The sequence below is a fragment of the Pocillopora damicornis genome, chromosome 3 (genome assembly GCF_964200805.1).
Source record: "Pocillopora damicornis chromosome 3, jaPocDami1.2, whole genome shotgun sequence".
NCBI classification, from domain to species: Eukaryota; Metazoa; Cnidaria; class Anthozoa; order Scleractinia; family Pocilloporidae; genus Pocillopora; species Pocillopora damicornis.
Genome location: NC_142672.1, coordinates 19411201 through 19411525, shown reverse-complemented (window position 1 = coordinate 19411525; position 325 = coordinate 19411201).

Below are 325 nucleotides of genomic sequence, written 5' to 3'. Positions count from 1 at the left end.
TAACGTTAAACCTATTGGGGAGATTTAAGGTCTAGTTAAAGGAGCCTTAAATACAACATTAAATTTATCATAATATTTATGCCGTGTTTAAGGACCTTAAAAACACATCAAATCTTTTGGTGTACACCAAGTCTACTTTATTGACATAATCTCTCACCAGAACCAGAAACCATACGAGAGCAGCCTCCAGCAACCTTCAATGAATTAATCATAGATTAATATTAATATTATGTATTTAGTAAAGCCACAATATTTCACGCTACTGATTTTATTGCTTTTTCAATTCTTTGGGTAATGAAACTGTGTTTGTTGATTGTGAACAAGA